Raw genomic sequence first — 19652 nt, 5'->3', positions numbered from 1 at the left:
ACACTGACATAATGGTAGCCGCCTAAGGCTAAGCAGTTTTTCCCTATTGTAATATAGTGGAAGAAACTCACCGGAGGGGAACTTGGCAGCATGGCCAGAGCCAGACGCCTCCGGGATGCTGACGGGCGCAGAGGGCCTTGCCTTTGGCACACCAGCGGCGCGCCGGAGGCACACGTCCGTTTGCATCGGGAATATATAGGCTAATGCCTTTGATGAAACTGGACTGCTAACGCAGCTGAGGAAGCAGAAACTACGTGGGTGGAAGTGAGGAGCCCGATAGTAGCCCCAGCCCTCCACACAATCGGCGTATCAGCCACGGCGGACCAGGACTGGAGAAAAAGCGAGATGCGAATCGGAGCAGCTAAGGAGGTGCAGGCAAGTAGAATCAAGTAAAGTGCAAGTGCGCGTAGGTAGAAGAAATTGTTAAAAAGCACAGAGTAATTCAGCCACAATATACAATTTAAAAAGTATTAAAAACCTAGTAGCAGGGCAGGAAACACTAAATCCTACAGCTGCACACGTCTGTTTGCATCAGGAATATATAGGCTAATGCCTATGATGCAAACTGGATCGCTAATGAAAATGAGGAAGCGGAAACTGCGTGGGAATCAGGGGATCTAATTGGATCATAAATTCAAAGCTGTTCTGAACAGGGGCCCCCAAAATATGTTTGGCCCAGGGCCCCCAAAATCCTTAAGATGTCCCTGAGCAGGTAGGTAATATGGATGGCATAGTAGCTGAACAGGTCATGGCACAGCCATAAAAAAAATGCAGTAATTAATGGCAAACAATCGTCAGCGGTGTGCAAGCGAAACGCACTTGCAGTCACTCTTGAAAGACCGCATGGTTCACCAAGATACTCAAAATATTTATCTACGCTTAAGTGGCTTTGTCTAGTGATTGAAATTCGGATCATTTATTTACCTATAAATGAACCCATTTCCAGACCAGCTTCTTCCAGCATAGCTGAAACCAGTGATAAGTCATTGCCTCTCTCTGTTTGCAAGATTTATTTTAAGACAGCCCATGTATTGCCTCAGAAAAATTCCATTTATGCATTTTAGACTCGGCAAATGCATAACATGTGTTCAGACCTGCACAGAGCCATTGCAACTGTTCGTGATACGACCCCAGGTGCATCCCCAGACAATAATTAGTAAAGTCAACAGTTAACACAGCTTGCAAGCCCATTCGCCAAGAAAAAGAGGCCAAGTGTAAGGTTATAGTAATTTTTCACATTGTTCCAGTGAGCCATGTTTTCTAGTGACGGATTAACCAGGTCTTTTTTCAAACTCTTAGGAAATTCTATGACACACGCATGGGCGTAGCTTCTATTGGTGCAGCAGGTGCAGTGGCACCGGGGTCCAGAGGCTCGAGGGACCCACTAAATCCTGATTATTGTTGTATTTACAATTCAAACAGGAGCCAGGAGGCCCAGTTCGTTCTTTGCACTACGGCCAATGATGCACTGGGTACGCCACAGCCCACAGGTTTACTTCAATTGCAGCATTCTAACCGAAAAACAATCTTAGCTGTCTATGTGATTTATAAGCTGAATACACATCAAATTGCTGTGTCAATTAATAATTTGTTTTGGATTAAAATAGATTTGAACGTCCACGTGGGAAAAAGGATGCTGAATCTGATACTAGGACTTTGAAACAGAATGTATTATTTAGAGTGCTGGAAATATGGTAGCAATATGCATTCAGTGATTTAAATTATGCATAATAATAGGAAAATGACATGGAAGCCTGCATGCAAATCAGTGTTATGTGCGTTTTGTACTGAAAATTCGGCTAAGGCAGTGGAAACTCAAAGTTTCTTTTTTCATACTAGAATTATTCCTGCTGTACAGCTCTTTTAGGGAAGCATCGCCTACTGATATCATTACCAAATCGTTATATACACACTTCAAAAGTCGCATTGCCTCTGTAAAAAACTATTCAATTTCTTTTATCCGTGTTCACAGCAAAGGTTCGTCCCGTGAAGACATGTAGGAAAACCGAAAATCTGCATTTAGATAGAAACAAAGAAAGAAGTAACCACATTTTCTTTCACACCAGAAACTAATTTCTATGTACACGTCTTTTTCACCCGTACTACATTTTTTTCCAAACGGTCTTTATTTGCTGATGCTGAGAATCATAAAACTATTGTGATGTGTGATAGCACTAGTACTTTTCTTTTCTTTAGTATTAATGGCATTAACATATTTTGGAATATAGTGAGATTATGTACCATGGTTTGACTTCTGCCAAATTAATAAATTCTAGGGAGACAGAAAGTGATTTTCTAAGAAGGAAAATGGAATTAAATATAAAGGCCAGCGAGAGGTTTCTAGTGGTAGTAGCTGCTCACCTGGCTTCAGCTTGGCATCACTGTCAAATGATCTTACCTTAGAGGGCTCAAGGGAAATGTACAGAACAGAAGATCACCAGGGCTGTTAGGAACACCACAATGAGACAGGCAGCCCAACACGCCATCGGTTGATTGGCCTAAAGACGCTGGGGCATATTTATGAGAACTGAGGCAACGCTGCGCTGTGGTAGTTTTGCATCAGTAAAACGTGCACTGCATTGCATCACATCTGTGCCATATTAGTGGTACGGCGCACAATGTCGTAAGCGCCAAAGATGCGTCAGAGGTTCCAGAACAGCGGTATGAAGAACGACGCAAAGTGTCGTAATGCAACTGCTCCCTACGTGATGCAAAGCTGATTTGTGTGTTGTAAAGCACCTTTATGTGCCTCAAATCAGCTTTGCGTCACGGAGGAATGTGCTGCATGGCAGGAAGCTAAAAAAAACGATGCATTTGAATCTATAGTACTTCTGCTGTGCAAAAAGAGGTGGCCTGACTACAAGCGCAAGACCAAAAAGAAACTGACCAGGAACCATAGGGCAGCCATGGGGACCAGAGGAGGACCTGATTTCCAGAAGGATTTGGACCTTTTTGAGGAGCAGGTGGCGTTACTCATCCAAACCTAGTTGGTGGAAGTAATTGCGGGACAGTACAGTGCTGCAATTGAAGACCAGGAAGAACTACAGGGTAAGTGAAAATGAGGCAACATATAGGCAAAAGTGTCATGCAGCGCAGCAAGACACTTTGATGCACTGTGCTGCAAGTGAATGGGCAGGTATGCCTCACATATTCCCTTCTTAATCACATAACTGTGATTTTATAGGCCACTCACACTTATTTCTGTTCAACCCTGCCAAGTTTCTCTGGTCTCACAGTACACAGGAAAAACCTGGACTGGAGCAGCACATAGTGTATAGACTTTGCAAACTTTGCAGATATGACATTGCCAATGCAGGCCCTCTTACACCATAAAGCAAGTGGGATTTTAATGTGGTTAGGCAGCCAAAAGTGGAATGTAATGTAATGTAAAGCGATGTGGTTTCCTAGAGGATTAACTTCTCACTTGAGAGGTTCTCCAGGTGCTCAGTATGTGCAGGCTCTCCAAGTAGGATCATGTTAAGAGCAAGGTGTACAGTCAGTAGCACTAAACCTTATTGTACACAGCTGTCCTGATGTTCTGGGTGCATTTTTACAGTTGTTGCGGGCCATGTAACATACCATCCTACTTCCTATTTTGCTCATATGGATATTGGGGGTGGGGGTGAATGCAAGTGATGTACAGCAGAGGTACATGATTGTTTGTTGGAAGCATAGATGGTGTGTGAGCTAGGTGGGCCCCTGGTAGTGCAGCACCTTGTTGGTGTGGCTGAGCCATATTAAACTGGCAGTGTGTCTGAATCAGGAGCCATTGTGTCTTAAGGAGTTGAGGTGTGATGTGTGTGCCACAAGGAAGGCTGAGTTATAGTCTGGTACTGCTGTGTTTGAAAGTTTGCTGCTTGTGGAGCAACTGTGCAGAGATGCCCTGGTAGAGGACATTGGTGCACTACAGTCTGCATATCATGGGGGCTTGGTGATGGTCTCAGAGGTGTCAGGAGGGAGCCATAAGAAGAAAAATCTCACAATGCAAAATATGTGAAAGCAGTTGAAGGTGAAACAGGGAATAGTGAAGTATCAGGGGCAGGTGTTTGGGTTCATTGGAGGGTGAGATGTTTAGGCCTAGTCGTGAGGGCAACCAGTGTAGATACATGTTGCTGAATGACCATTACTATCTGGTGAGGTTCAGGATAAGATGTCGCTCTCACATAGAGGTAGGCATGTTGCTCAATGGTATAATATAACAAATGTTGGTGGTGTTGGTGTCTCCTGAGAGCCAGTGTATGATCTGGGTGTCATCAGTGTGTGAGATGAAGTTGAGTTGAGTTGATTGTCAGAGGAGTTATCTACAAGTGAGCTGTGCTAAGTGAAGACATTTGAGGGGCTCTGCAATTGACCATCTTGGGTTCTGAGGAATTGGAGTGAGCTTGAGTTGTTGAATATTTCCAAGTGTGACGATGGGTATCACCTTCAGAGATACTCAGTGTTTATTGGTGTGGACTCTTGAGATGACTGAGTGTCTGCTAGAAAAGTATTGGCTTCCACACAAACAAGCAATATATGGTAGATACATGCCCTTACCCATTCCTGCAGTGTAGCAAGGTTGCTTGCTGTGTAGAGTTGTGTGGATGTGTGTCAAATATGACTCCTAGGCTATAAAATTGCACAAATTGCATGCAAGACAGTACAACAATCCAAACTGGTGTGTTGAACTGTGTGAAAGGCACAGCGCAGGTTTGCATATATAACACAACATAATAACACTACTTAGTCAATGTTGCGGCGGTAACTGATGGCTAGAGGGAATGCAGCCACCCTGGTGACATGGTGCACTGTCTCAACAGTGGTGTTAAGAAACTAATGTCACATCAGTGTAGACACAAACCAGAAAAGCGATGTATCATGTCAAATGGGGCCCTTACCTGCACTCACTATTACATGCAGAGCAGGCCAGCAAGATGGGTTGTGTTGTGTGGCATTACATAAATAGGCCCTCTTGTGGATGCAGAGGTTGTGTGGACAATGTGTTGCCATGTGAAAGGCAAAAATAGTGTAACATGGCCTTACTTACTTGTAATAACATGTCTTCCACATATCTCTGTGTACTTGAAAGTGAATACAAATTCAGTCTTGTTGTCACCAAATTATCGATGTATACATCAAGCTTGGAACATTATTGAAATATTTCTATCTCTTTCCAGAGGGACAATCAACACCTCCTGTAGAGCAGCATGTCCTTGATGACCAACCTGTTGGTGATGCCATCTTGATCCCCATGGACGATGACACCTTTCAACAATTCCTGGACTCTTTTGAATTTTCTCCTCCAGTTATGGCAAGGGTAGATGACATTGCAGGCTCTCCAGAGAAACAGTCACCCACATGACATGCGCCATCTAACCATACTATCCCAGCTGAGGCTCTGAGGATCCCCAAGTTGAATGTCAATGGTGAGTGGTAGGAGTCCAGCAGTGGACCATTGATGAGGTGTGGTTAAGGGTGGAGCCCAGAGTGGGCACCCTAGAAGGAGTCTGTATGTATGTGAGCCATGATAAGGGTATAAAAAAGGCTATTACAGATAACTACTCTAGGCTCCGAAAGATTAATGAGTCCCTAGCTGACACTGCTGGTGTCATGATGCAGAATGCCCAACAACAGCTTTCTACCTCAGACATTGGTGAAGTCGCCATGCAGCTGGGTGCCATCAGTAACATCATGGAATGCCTGGAGTGCAAAATGGACTCCTACATGACAACAATAGGTGCCCTCAATTGCAACATCGTTACTTTGTTGCCAAGCCACCAGACCCTTGCCAAGGATTTCCAGGCTGCCTCACTGGCACAGACAAATACTGGTGGGGACAGGGGAGACACATGTTCTGCCTCTGTTGTGTGTGACTCAGATGCCTCCCACACAAACAACATCACATGCAAGTGAAGCACACCACACATTAGAGGAGGAAGATGTGGAGTTGCCCAGTTTCTGTCAATGAGCTGCCCGATAACATTTGTCAGTGCCTCCTTGCCAGTTTCCTGGTGGTCCTGTGTTTGACATCATGTCACCTCATTTGTCAACCAGTACTGTACTGTTTGTTTGTGAACCTGTTGATCTTTTCTGCTTGTGGACTTTGAAACAACCCTACATTTCCTAATGGCAAATTTTCAATAACCGTTGACGTTGGCCACAATACTACAACTGGACGCCGAAATCACATTTGAGGGACATACAATCTTGGATAACAATAACTCTTATACATCAATTTTTACTAAACCGCAAAGAGTATTGTATGTTTGTTGCTGAAAGTACTACATGTGCCATGGTGGAAGTGTAAAATCATAGCTCTCTTTTTTGCATTCCAAGAAGAGTGAACTAAAGTCAATTGCAACACGTTGTCTTTGGATATGCACCTACATCAAGTAAACACAAGGAGATGATGGACAGAGCGCTGAAACATTTTAGACACTGACCCCCAGTCACTGATCTAGGTTGAATCCATCACCGTTCTTTACCTCACATCGCCAGCCCAGTTCGGACAAAGCCATATACAAATCAGTCTTGACCCTGTTCCTTATGGGAACAGCCCAGCCCGAACTGCCAAGCCAGGTCATCCCTGGACACGAACAAGCAACCTGGGACCAATTTCGGGGTAACACCCCTCATCAGCCAGGCTAGCTTGAATCCAGTGGCAAAGTGAGCAAGGGACCCTAATCTGGGCATACCCTGCCAACTTAGGGTGAACAAAGCAAACACAAGGACTCGTGAGACAAGTCCAGCAAGTGCCAGACCACAGAACCAAAAACAGTGTAAAACCTCCCTAGGAGAAGAGAAAGTGGTAGATATGTGGACATGAAAGTTTAAAATTAGTTGACGTAGGTGAGCTGCATGATGTGCCACACTTAGCAAGTAGTCAATTCCAGTGATGATGGACATTCTCCAGGCAAGTATGGCCACATTCACAATTGGTAACCTGTCAACTGCAATGACCTCTTACAAAATGGTGCAAGGGTCTGTGGGAGTGCAAGGCACCAGTGTGTGTTTCAGGGCAGCCAGGGAGCAGCAATCTTTAATGAAAACACTATACTAACTATACCTGCCCTATCACTTTCACACAGAGTGCAATAGTAGGAGACTGCCTTAACTCTTCCAACTGAGTCTCACTTACTATGTCTAAAGTATGGAAAAAGGTTCATACATTACTCAAATGTGAGGTAGACTAACAGTTGTCCACAGGCCTCTTACAAAGCTACATATACCTCCATAGACCACCGGTCAATTGCTACTTTTATGTACTCAACTTAACTTAAACAATGGTACCAACTCTTACCCATTAATTAAGGATAAACTAGTGAAAGTAGAAAAATATTGAATGTATAAAAACTATTTCAACTGTCTACACCTACCTATCCTACACTAACTAAGCTAACACTAGCCTAAACTATCTTAACCCATCTTAAACTATCTTCCTATACATAAATGGCCAGATAAACATCAGCCCCCTCACCCCCCTTAATGCACACAGATCAGAACTATACAACTAAGAATAATCCATATTTGTGAAGTGAGAAAATAGCACCCCTCAAGGTTTCAAGGCTATGGGGGCCATTGGGGAGATTAACTGAGCTATTGTCCAGAGTCACATGATGCTGAGTTGAGCTGCTGCCGGCGATCAAACCGTGACCCCTGTACTCTAGAGTCAGCCGCTCCGGCCACTGAACCAATGCACTTCCTCTCCCACACAGCAACTTCATCCTAAACATTTACCACCTATACATGTAATCCTAAACAAATATATATATATATATATATATATATATATATATATATATATATATATATATATATATATATATATATATTTGGCATTTTTCTTTTTTATATTAACACACTAAATATCAACCCACTTAAAAATCTAACATTATAAAACAGACCTAAAAACTACTATCTACTAAAATATGTTAAAACTAACAAACACCTATACTATACCCATACTAATCCCTAACACTATGCTAAATAACAGTAAACAATCCTACAAAAAAATTAAACCGACCTGCACAACAAAGGCAATGCACTGGATCTATTTTAGAAACATGGCGTCTGCTGAAACTGACACCTTAGGGCTACTTCCATTGGTCCAGGACTGGGGTGGCAACGCTTGGCATGTCAGAGTGACAGCTGACAGTGTCCAGGTGCGGAAGCAGGATGGTTGGACATCTTTAATGTCCCTGGGACTTAAGGGCAGAAGGCCATGCAGATTGCTCTTGGAGTCAGGCTAGGTTCAAGGGATGCATGTGCAGTCCTTGGCACAGTGGCAGGGGACCATCATGCAGCATGGCAGCACAGCAAGGCAGGAATCAAGAGCATATTGCTCACACACTAGTTGTCACTTGCATCACTTGCATACCTGGATGTTCTGGAGTCCAAAAGCCTGTTCCACTAGTCACTGTGTTCTTACATGGGCCTCATTGAAGCGGACTTCCCCTTGCATTGTTCAATACCTTAATGGTGTCAACAATCATAACTGGTTGGAACATCCTGAGTTTCCTACATGGAAGATAGACAATAGTCAAAATGTTGCACAATATTTTCACAGAAACACATATACATAAGTTGGGCACATTATACTCACCAACAAGCCAGGCCCTCTCTGGTAGTAGTTAGGACATCAACTGGGGTATGATGCTATACTACAGTATGTAGGAGTTATGAGTTGAACCTTGGAATCTGGCACAGATTTGTGCCATGGCCAAATATGCTAAACAAACTACTTGCACATTGATATCAGTCAGTCAGTCAGTCAGTCAATACTTTATTTCGGCTAACAATAGCCATAAAAGTCAACACATAAAACATAATACATAAATCCATAGTGCAGATACACAGTTCATAAGTCCATGTTGAACAAATTACATACAATTTATAATGGTGAGTTTTTTGTCCATGATTAAGCAATACCAAATAAAATATAAATATTACATTAATTTAGCTAAAAGCCAGAGTTCTTATAATAACAATGTTAAAAATGAGGTAGACTTGAGGATAATCTGGTAACTAAAGTAATCCATAGTTCCTCTTTCTATAGTTACAGTTTGTGACCACAGCGTTTCCTAATAAGGTATACATTAAATAAATATCTACTTATACCATATACCATTACTTGAGAGGAATTAAATTTTAATATGCGCTCAGCTACTTTATATGACTCAATCCCCATATTCCTACAAAGGGGTTTAATCCAAGAAGTCCTTGGTTTCTTATAGGCCGGACAAAAAAAGAGTATGTGGGATATATCTTCCCTGGCCCCAAGGGGACACATAGTGCACAAATCCAATCCATTTCCTCCAGCCCACTTGCATGTATAGGAGTTTAACAATAGTACCCCATACCTAAATTGAAGATAGAGAGATTTTGCTAAGGGAGGTGCAATCTCATCCATAAATTCCTCAAAGTTAGGCGAATCTTTTGCATTTAAGAAGATCTGGGTCAGGGTACCAATACAAGGGCTCAAAATTAGTTCACTATTAGCGTGGGACCAGAAGGTTACCTTGAGGAGTTTTTTGGAAGACTGAGTCAAATTATGGGGCTCCTCCCAAAAAGTAAAAAGCCCCAATCTCTTGAATGATGTACAGATATATTTCAGCCATGGGGTTTTCAAGTGAACGTCCAATTTAATAAGTTCAATCAACCCATCCTTATAATCTATCAGCTCAGGGGTCGACCATATCCTAATCCAGTACAATAATGGTCTTATAGAAGCCAAGTGCTCTGTTCTTTTAAGATCAACATCTAAAAACAGGGGGACAACTGGGGTACGAGTCGGTATTTTAAGTAGACTACGCACAAATGTATTTTCTATCATCCCAAATTTGGAAGAATTACTATATCCCCATATCTCAGCACCATAAAGGGCTGCTGATTGGGCCTTGGCTTTAAAGACCTCCAGTGCTGGAGTAACGGCTTTCGAACTACTTGCTCCGTGCACCTTTAGGATAGGGAAAGAATTCTGTTTGAGGCACAATAAGCTTTTGTTTAGCTGGCCTTGCCAGGACAGCTTGTTGTCTAATATCAACCCCAAATAATTAAAACTTTCCACCTTTTCCAATGTACGATTCTCTAGGAGCAAGTTTTTCCTAAACGTTTTAGTGGGGTTTATGGCCATGTACTTTGTTTACGTTGGGTTAATTTCTAGCCCCTTTCCCACACAGTAATTGTGAAAAGTATTCACCAAATTTTGCAGCCCTCTCGGGGTCTGGGAGATAAGGATAGTATCGTCGGCAAAAAGTAAAGAAGTAATTGGTTCACCGACTAGTTTTGGGGAGTCATGAGCACAGTTCCTCAGGTATGTTGGAATATCATTAACGTACAATGAGAACAACGTGGGTGCTAACACGCATCCTTGACGCACCCCTCTATCCACAAAAATCGCTTTAGATAGTTCTCCTGCTTTTCCCCATCTAATTTTTGCATAATTCCCTGTATGGAGTTTAATGAGTTCATTTAGTAACTCGCCAGGGATGTCTAACTTCTTTAGTGTAGACCACAGTAGCTTCCGGGGAACAAGATCAAAAGCAGCCCTTAAATCTATAAATGCAACATAAAGACTACCCTGTCTGATCTTTACGTATTTCCAGCAAATGCACATAAATCTGAACACCTGGTCAACTGTACTTACTCTAGATCTAAAACCAGCTTGGTATTTTGACAATAGTTTTGTCTCCTCAATCCAAATTAAAATCCTATTTAAAATCTGTCTGGCAAAAATTTTTTGTAAAACATCAATTAAACTGATGGGGCGGTAATTGCTAGGATCGTGGCGGTCACCTTTTTTAAAAATTGTAATAATTTCTGCCCCTTTCCATGACTCTGGGATAGGTGTACCAGCCAAAATTGAGTTACTTAGAAAGTTAATATACGGCCCCCACACATTGACATCATGTTTCAACAAATCCCCAGGAATTTTATCAGGGCCGGGGGCCTTGCCTACTTTTACAGCTAATAGTGCTTGGACTGTTTCTTCTAAGGTAAAGTGTAATGGTACAGTACTACTAACTGGATCAACATCTACATTAGCTAGGGACAAATCATCCTTACTAATCGTGTAAAGTTTAGAAAAGTGATCACACCAGGTCAGTTCGTCCAGAAAAATATCCTTGGGTGATCTACCCTTTTTATTTCCCTTAGCAATTAGATTCCAGAAGGCACTTTGGTCATGTAATTTTGCTGCACTCAGTAAGTCATCCCAAAGGTTAGCATCCCATACTTTTTTGGCTTTACTCAGGGTATTTTTATATATTAATCTTGCATTTTTTATATCACATTGGCTCCCATTTTTTACTACATGGATCAGTTGTGATTTAGCAACCCTACAATCTTGGTTATACCATTGGTTTCCTGATTCGACCTGGTCTATAGTTTTATTCCCTTCTTTTTTATAGACCTTACTCAGAAGGGGAGATAGTGCGTCGACCAACTTCAAATGTAAATCAAGAACTCCCTGGGTGCCTGAAGATGGAATTTGGGGAGTCCCTATAATTTCGCTAAATTTATTATAAATGTTGGCCAGCGCCTCTTCTTTGCCCGCAATATAAGACCATTTTATGGCACGTCTATTATTAGAAATCTGTATATCTCCAATTTGGAGATTCAGTGGGTCTTCTGCAGGTAATCTCAAATAAAATAGGGCAGGGTCTAACCATAGTTGGAGGGGGTAGTGATCACTCTCCATTCTGGAGTCAACCTTAAAGTCAATTAGTGATCTCCATAAATTCCGAGAGGCCATTACGAAGTCAATATGTGATCTGCTACTTCCCTTAAAATAAGTGGGAGCTGAAGGAATGTCTGAGGGAAACCGGCCATTACATGATCTTAGGTCATGTGATACAGTCATCTGTAGGATCTGTATAGAGGCTATAGTACTTTTTGCATAACTTAAGGCCTCCAGAGGCATGATACCACTAGCAGTATCTTGTTCAACAAACAGGCTATCAAGAACCTGGATAGGTTCGTATTTACAGTTAAAATCTCCGCAAATTAAAACACGAGCATTAACTCCCAGTCCATCTAAGGTGGAGTCCAAGGTGTCTATCAATTTAGATTCTCTGTTTGGTGGATAAGGTCTATTATATATGTTTAGTAGGTAAATAACACTTTTGTTGCTGGTCACAATTTTTAGTCCTAGCAAGTCCGGGCAGGTGCTAGGCAGCTGGCTAACCTCTATTTCTAGGGAAACTTTAACCCAAATAACCAGCCCCCCGGATGCCCTTCCCCTATTCGATGGCATCGCTTTGGTGCAATAGGTTTTAAATCCTACTCTATGGGGGGGTTCTACCATCCAGGTTTCCTGAAGGGCGATTATGTCATGTTTTCCAAAAAAGGAACAAACTACCACGTCCATCAGGTTTCTGGAAAGTCCAGCAATGTTCCAAGACAATAAGCTAACATTAAAATCTTCAGTTGACTTTGGGGAAATTCCCCTTAGTCCGGTCTCATCGCTGGTATTATCGTACCCGGGCAAGTTATCCGGTACCATTATATCTTGCTCAATGGCAGTTTCATTGCCTAATATCCCTGCCTGTACTATACTTGTCTTGGAAACGATATCAGACCCGGCTTCTACTTGCACTTGCCGCTTAATTCCAAAATGTCCATCCTCTTCTAGCTGTTCATCCACAGGGTTAAGGGGGATCCCCAGTACCACCGTGTTTTTAAGACCAGGGATTCCACAACCACTATGAATCTCTAGAGGGTGGGTGGGCAGCAGTGTAACCAAGCTTTTGTTTATATCAGCCTCTGGGAGTCAATCATTTTCATCTAAGTCCCTTAACGCTGCATATCTATTAGTCATAGGGATTTCAAAATGTGATGATTTATTATCAGTACGAATAGGACTATCCTTAATTGTTCCTTGGAGTAATCTGTCTAGATGTCTATAAAAATAACCCAAGGGGTGAACACGTACAGCATCTCCTCCTATAGCAAGGGAAGCTGCCCTTAGGAGTGTAGTTGCCACATGCTGGGGATGCCTGAAGTTTATTATAACGCAATCCCCCTTGCATGTTTTCCTTGTATTACCTAACCATGCAACTCTTCTAGTAGACAGTATTTGGTTTGAGAAGTCCGTGGGGAACCCACAGTTTTTATTTAGCCAAGCAACTGATTTCCTCTTAAGTGAATCATGAGATTCAACCGAAGCTTTAAGAGGGCCTGGAACAAGTGGGGGAACATTAGACAAAATAACCACATATGGTTCACAAGCTGGTGGGAGGTTGGCACATATGGGCTTTTGTGCAATAGTTATAAGACCCTGATTACTAAATGGATCTATATTGATTCGAGTACCACCACCAGCTGGTTGTAATATTGTCATGCGGCCAGTTGAAATGGAATTTCCCCCCTTTAAATGAGGGTCCTGGGCAGCATGAACAGGTTTCGGTGGTACCTTAGGCAATATAATAGGCGGTATAATGTGCTGTTTCAACCCCTCAACAAGACCACCCAACCTTGATACCTCTAATGTCAGGGTTTCTATTTTGTCTACAAAAGGTTTAATCAAAAGCACCCATTTTTCCTCCAAAATTTTAGCTATGGTCTCAACGAGAGAAAAATTATCTACTTCATTACGGGTTTGTGTTTTAACATGAGCCACAACGGGCCTCCGAGGTTGATCTGACGCTGATTTATGATAAACACTACCCTTCTTAATTTGAGACTTCCTACATTTCCTAACGGCTCTTTTCGGAGGAGAAGGAGGGACTTCAAGCTCGCTCTGAGACTCCGGTATGTCTTGGCTAACAATATTAACCTCATTGTCCACAGTGCAATCTGGTAACTTCCCCACTAAGGTGGCCTCAATGAATGAGTTCCCTATAAGTGAACCATGGACACCATCATCTATACATAACTCACAATTATCTTTCAGGGTCACCTTCCCAAGGGACTTCCGTCTCTCGCTATTTATCATACTGACCCTTTTGACCAAGTAATTGTCCATCGTTACTTTAGCCTTTGCCATCTTAAGCACAGGTTAGGTCACAACGATCACAGTGTAGTTAATATCACAAATAGTCCCAAGGAACAGGGTAGTACTAGTACTCTATAACAACAATAAAAACCATCCAGATAGAATATTTTTTAAAGCAGAACAGTAACCAACTGTATTACACCTAAATGTAAAATCTGAGACCGTACGACTCTAACACAATCAGGAGGAGCTCGTGTCTAACTAAAACAGTTCGAGGAATATACTTGCGGGAATGTGTCCACACAATCAAGGGGGGTGGCCCAACCCGACCACCTACGACCTCCCAACGGCCTCCCAACGGCCCGCCCTTTGCCCGGGCTTAGCCCGGCGTCCGCCCGCGCGCGTCCCGCGGCGCAGAGGGAGCACCAGTGTCTTAAGCGCCTCCGGGCGCGTTCTCCGTCGTCAGGGGCCGCTGGGGCACCTGGGAATGGTAGTTCTGTGGCCGCGCGGTGAAGCGGCGATGAGAGGAGCCCAGGCGGGCAGCAGCAAGACTCCAGGTGAGCTTAAGGGGACACCAGCAACACCTCACGGTCCCCTCGTGCGAATGACCAACTTCCCCACTCCACCGAGGGAGCTCCAGTGTTTTAAGCGCCTCCGGGCGCGTTCTCCGTCGTCAGGGGCCGCTGGGGCACCTGGGAATGGTAGTTCTGTGGCCGCGCGGTGAAGCGGCGATGAGAGGAGCCCAGGCGGGCAGCAGCAAGACTCCAGGTGAGCTTAAGGGGACACCAGCAACACCTCACGGTCCCCTCGTGCGAATGACCAACTTCCCCCATTGATATAATGGAAGTGCTTCTTGTTCCCATACACTTGTTCAGTGGCAATATGTATGCCATAAACAGCTCCAACCACATGTGGGAGGCAACCAAATCCATAAAAGTCAGTCTTCACATTTGCCAAATCTTCAAACTTATGGAACTGAATATAGCTGTTCATATGTCTCATCAATGCTGATAAAACATCACAAAGTACCATGCTAAACACCAGACGTTGCCACAGTGTACTAGAATGATCATGTGGCCAGAAAATACAGTACTGCCATCACCTTAACTATTGGTGTGAGAGATTAGGGATAGTTCCCATACAGACGTAAACGAGGCTTCAACTGCTGACATAAATCTTAGATGGTCTGCCTATTGAGCCGAAATTCCTTTGTTCCATAGTCTCAAGATATGGAAAGGGCTGGTAGATTGGAGGTTGTCTTTTTTTTCCTCTACCTAGGTACTATATGTGAAGAGTACACCTATCAGGAGTTAGGACACTCAAAAGGTCATGTGACCAGACATAATAGTATATTTGAGCAGTACCCAGCAATTGACATCGTAAATACACATGTCATTCTACAGCACACATAGCATATCCGTATATGAGGAAAGTTGAAGGCATGCCTGCACTCACATGACAGTAGGAGACATTTCCACAAGTGACAACAGGCTTAGGAGAAGCCAATCCAGGCAGAAGGAAGTCTAAATAGTCACATTAACTTTCATGACATATATGGAACTCTCCAGAATAAATATGATCAGTTGGAATTAAACTCAGTCCCACCTAAGAACCCCATTCTCCAATCCACATGTGTGTAACTGCACTGTACACATCATACACACATCTATTGTATGGTGGACAGTGTCATTATGTGAAGTCTGCATTGCACATAAAATAATAGTCACTGCTAGTGTACACTACACTTTGTTGCACTTGTGTACATGCACACTAATGTACAAAACTGAGATATCTGCCAACTTACAATATGCAGCCTCTGTGTGAGGAGTGGGCGAGGTCTTGGAGGGGCTGTGGCCTCTGCCAAACAGGCAACCTGCTCCTCATCAATCACCCCTCTCTCCCAGCGCCTCTCCCAGAAAATATTGAGGCTTTCAATGATGTTCTCTGCTGTATTCACACATCTTAATGGACTTCGGCTGCTTACAAGCTGCAAAAAGGAGATGAAAAGACAATGTTGACAGTGCTTTGCATCTCATTTCACCTGCCACCGTGTGGTTTAGGCTCCTCACCGCGTGACCGTGTTAAGGGAGCCGTAAACTTGTGACACATGGTGGCACTGTGTGATTTGGCTGGTATGCACTGCTATGTCAGCAATGAGCCCAACAGCAGCAATGAGGGGTGAGTATTAGGGGTGGGCGGAATTTGCGAAATTAACTTTCGCAAACTATCGCGAAAATGCTAAAAATCTCCGCAAACACGCCGGAAATATCGCGAAGGCGCAGAAGTTTTTTTCCCGCTTGTTCGCAGTATTTCTTGCGTGATCGCGGGTCGACAACTTACCCATGCGGTTGCTCACAGGCGCGGCCATCTTGTTTTCACTTGTACCGCCCTCTCGCGATGCTTACTTCCTGTTCCGGGTCGCGCAATGCATGTTCGTGCCCGTTCGCGGTCGATATTTCCTGTTCGCGACCGCTTTTGCTTGATCGCATTGCTTTTTGCATGCTCGGGAGAAAATATCGCGCGAACTTACGCACGTGGTTGCAATGGGCGGGGCCATCTTGTTTTTCACTCTATTGCATGGTTCTGGGGCCTGATTTTGAATCCTTCCAAAATCTTTTCAATCCTTTGTTTATAGCCACTTTTTTTGGATCTTTATTACTTATTATTTCTCTAACTATTTTCCTGCCTCTATATTTTTTGTTTTTGTCTACTTTTTTTTTGTTTTTTAGCTACTTTTTCTCTTTCTATTGCCTGCTATTTATTTCCTTTACTCCTTTATTTATTTTACCTTTTCTTTCCCGCCCCGTCCCCAGAACCATGTCCAAGGGTAGGGCTGTTCGCCGGCGCAGCCAGAGCTGCGACCGCCTTCCTTGCGGAAGGCGGCGCCCACAAGGGGTGCAGGCACGGGCCTTATTTGGGGAGGTGGAGTTGGCTGCACTAATTTTCTTTGTGCAGCGCCACCTCCCCTCAACCCTGGCAGCAGGTGGCAGGCCTGGGTCCGGGTACGGCCTCCGGGAGCGTCGGCAGCGGTGGGGGAAGGTGCGCTGGGCAGTGTCACGCTTCTCTGGTGTTCGGCTCACCCAGGCACAGCTGACGCACCGGTGGTCCGACATCTTGGACCGTGGGCAGGACCTGCTGGACCTGCTGGGAGTGGAGGTCCCGGGGCTTGGTGAGTACCTATTTAATTATTACTACTTTGTGTCTGTTCTTCTGCTCTGTGTTATATATTGCGAATATCTTTTTTTTCTTCCAACCAGCTAGAATATTGCTGCTTACATTCCAGGTTAATTACGTTTAAAAGTCTGTGATTTTTTTGACACAGGTGCTCTTCTGCGCTACTACTATTCTTACTTGTTTGCATCTTTGAATTTGCGCTTGCTTAGCGTGATTCTTTACGAGTTTATTTTAGAGAAATTAAGTTACGTAATGCTACAGTGACTCTAGTCCACTCCTTACTTTGTCCTGTCACTAATAGATAGGGGCGGATTGATACTTCGGTTTAGGTACTTTGTATGAGCTTCTAATTTGTTAGTGGTATGCGTGATGCCCCCTCACTCAGTTACGTGACGTGCTGGTAGTACAGCTGTCTTTATTGGAACCTTTTCTAGTTTGTTCAATGAGTGGTGGTAGGCTTAGCAGTTACTTAGCACTAGCAGATCAGCATCAATCAATCAAACCCAAATTTGGTGTATACAAAACATGTAGTCATGTAATGTTCATGTGTCCTCCATGATTTGACCATATGCATTGTTGAGGAATACAGTGGAAATGCATACTTAATGTCCAATTGGCATGCCTGGAATAGGTGGGCTAGGTTGGGTGGTACGCTGTACTTAGGCTTAGTTGTAACTTGGTATTCTGGAATCAGAATGGAAGACTGGAGTACTGTTGATAAATAGTAACTTAAGTAGTCGAACTGCGAATCCCCCGATATTACTTGTTGACCAGATGAGATCGGTCAATTTAGTTATTTCAATTGTTGTTTACATAAGTGTTTTTTGACCGTTGTTGAAAAATATTGTATTTGTTTGACACCATCCATCAATGTTTGTCTCTTTCTTATATCTTTCCTGTTCATCAGCACCCAGGGGCAGACCAACAGGGACTGGGCAGTCGGCGGGACACACAGAACACCACCAGGAGGACACCGCTGAGGGCTCCTCTGCTGGCCCCAGTAAGTCTTCTTCTTTTTAATAATATTTCTTATTCCATAACTTGTACTGCCCCATAATTTTCCCGAACTATTGTTTGTTTCCAAATGCTATTTTTTTACCACCAATTATCCTTCGATCTGTACGGTTTCAAAAATCTTATCCCTGCCTCCGCTATGATGACTCTGAGTACTACTACTACTACATACTATCAGTCTGTCTGTACTGTAGTAGCTAGTCTTGCCCAGTTGGCCAGTGCCACTCTTTGTGAAAGGTTGTAATATAAAACTCATATTCACCAGTAGCTCGAGCCATTGAGGTTATTCCGTTGGGTCGTTGTCTTGTACTACTTTTACTCTTATAGATCTTGAGGCTTTGAAAATTCACAGCAACAGCCCTACCAGATTTATTACTATTTTGATATGATACCCTATAGGACATACTACTGTTGTAGGGATCTTGCACATACACAGACATTTGCACCTGAAAATAGGATGTTGGTGATGGTAGGTTGGACCTTCCTTGCACACCTCAATCAGAAATTCCGCACCCATCACAATTCCACTGCTTGACTATAGTACTGTCTTGTCATAACTATCAGGTCTCGGAACACTCCCCCTAAGATACCCAACAAGTAGACAACCCAGAACATAACACACCCAACCTCTCAGTCGTGGAAGCAATTCACATGCACACCCTTACTTTAATTTGCTCACTCGTATAAGTTAGTCCACACCAAATACCACGAAGTCTATGTAAGTTCAAAATGTTTATTTCAATTTGAGAAGGTCTGTACACTGTTTTCTTATAAATGCAGCACCAACCGGAAAATCAATAACATTAAAACAATATCCATGTTACACTTATACAGTTGGGAATTAAATCATGATAACTGAACAGTGGTGGAAGGCAGCACCACCATCCCATAGCAATTTAGTTTATATAAATTCATAAATGAAGATGTGAGTGAAGGGACCCCTCACCTTAGAAGAACCTAGTACTGGTAGTTGTTGCATCATTCAGAAGCTCTGGTTCGTAGAAGGGAATCTCGCGCCTGTAATGCGAAAAATGAAATGGTGTGCGTTAGTATATTGCAACTTGCAAGCATTTCTCAGCCGTGCCAAAAAGTGTAGCATTTATGGATAAGCAATATGGACTAACAGTAACAGTAGTACACCAGTACTTCCTAAAAAAGTGGCTTGTTAATGTTTGTTGACCGCTTGTACGCAGCGCGTAGACTAGACAGTAGCAGTGTGAGGCAGGTCATGTGGGCTCAAAGGTGTCTTAAGCTGCAAGGTAAAGGTAACGTCACATGTGCAAAAATAAAAGACACAAAGGTAAAATGGTAGCATGGCTAGGGCTAATTAAGCAAAGGCTACAATGATCATATATAACTATTAGTGTCTACTCTACTACTACCTGATTTGTATTAGTGATGTATGTTAGTATTAACTCATTTTTCAACCTTGCTACTGATCAATAGGGGGGAGGTGTATATGACGCCTAATAAATGTGTAATGTTTTCAAGGCGCACTACCGACCACCATTGCCGGGGCCAGCGAAGGCGACGCGGAGGGCGAGGATGCGGC

Source organism: Triturus cristatus, chromosome 6 (assembly GCF_964204655.1).
Source record: "Triturus cristatus chromosome 6, aTriCri1.1, whole genome shotgun sequence".
Classification (NCBI taxonomy): Eukaryota; Metazoa; Chordata; class Amphibia; order Caudata; family Salamandridae; genus Triturus; species Triturus cristatus.
The sequence above is the reverse complement of the archived record's forward strand: the minus strand, read 5'-3'. Positions refer to the sequence as shown.